The sequence below is a fragment of the Perkinsus marinus genome (genome assembly GCF_000006405.1).
Source record: "Perkinsus marinus ATCC 50983 genomic scaffold scf_1104296939202, whole genome shotgun sequence".
NCBI classification, from domain to species: domain Eukaryota; phylum Perkinsozoa; order Perkinsida; family Perkinsidae; genus Perkinsus; species Perkinsus marinus.
Genome location: NW_003213258.1, coordinates 36920 through 38324, shown reverse-complemented (window position 1 = coordinate 38324; position 1405 = coordinate 36920).

Below are 1405 nucleotides of genomic sequence, written 5' to 3'. Positions count from 1 at the left end.
CTACACGATTTCACTGCCTGGTTTCGAGATACGATTCCACTACCGTATGAAGTAACTACAGGCGCACAAAGCCGTTTCGGGAACGTTCCAACCTACCCGTTATCCCCTTGTCATCTCGTTACTGTCGCCTCATCGTGAACCGCCCCCACGAGTAGTTATACCTAGGCAGTACGTGCAAACTTTAAGCTTCAAGTTGAACCCTTCAACATATACTTCGCGTAGTATGCCTGTTTGAAACGATAATTGAATAAACTCCATCCCACTACGCGCATTGAACACGTGATTCTACAGTGAAACCATGCGCTATTTCGCTAAATTTCACGCAGTAAAACTTTCATTGCGTGAAATATCACGAGAGGTCAGTCAATACTTTGCTTCAGCGTTTTATAATGCGCGCTGACGCAAAAGTAACACCGCGGTTCCAAGTTCAGCGACTAAACTGGAACCATGCAGGGCAGTCGGTGGATGCCGTGTACTTTTTTTTCATTAGCTGGATGTGCCCAGAGAGGTATTGGTGTGGGCCCATGAGTTTCTAGTGTTCCCTCCTTCTGTGATTGGGAGAAGATACTTTCGCGTGAATCAGTAGGATGGCCACCCTACTGTAGATCCGGTGCTTAGAATGCATAATATTTACATGTAATGCTCTGCGTAGTTTTGCAACTCCAATGTACAGTATCTTTGTACCAGTCAACATCTCAGAAGGACTCGCCAGTAGCTCAACAGGTCGACCCGGCCAACTTCCATCAACACATTGATGCTTTTGAATAGACAAGTTGGAGACATCAGTTGACTCGCGAATGGTGGCTTCGAGTCGATCGACATGACCATATTAGCACAGAGTTCTGATGACGTTCTTGTATTAACTAAGGCCGAACCTTACGGCGCGTCTCCAGAACACTTTAAATGAAATTATCAGCATGGGCATTGACCTCATCCTAGGTGGATCAAGGTTTTCCCCATACAATGCGGGTGTTCTTATATGATTGTTGGTGCTCATCAGACATAGGCAATTGCGAATCAGTTGGTGACCGCTCTCTCTCCATGCATTGTGCATAGAAATTCTATGATAGAAGTGAAATGATGGCACTATCCAGAGAGCTGAGCAGGGGAGATACAGTTCAACCATAACAGTCGAACACACCTTGCCAACCACTTATGCGCCTGCCTAACGCACAAATTACCAGTTAAGAAAGCAGCTTGGGTCGATGACCACAATGTCTGCTGCTAGCATGCACAGTGCTCGTGAGAAGCCATACAGGTGTTCGCCTGATAGCCCGTTCGCGGCCAATTTATTCGATTTTTTCATCAGAAGGATCCCCTAGCTCGACATCCTCTAGAATAGAAGCCGATCAGATGACATCAACCCATGGTGAACACCCCTCGACAACGCTGAGAGGAAATTTCC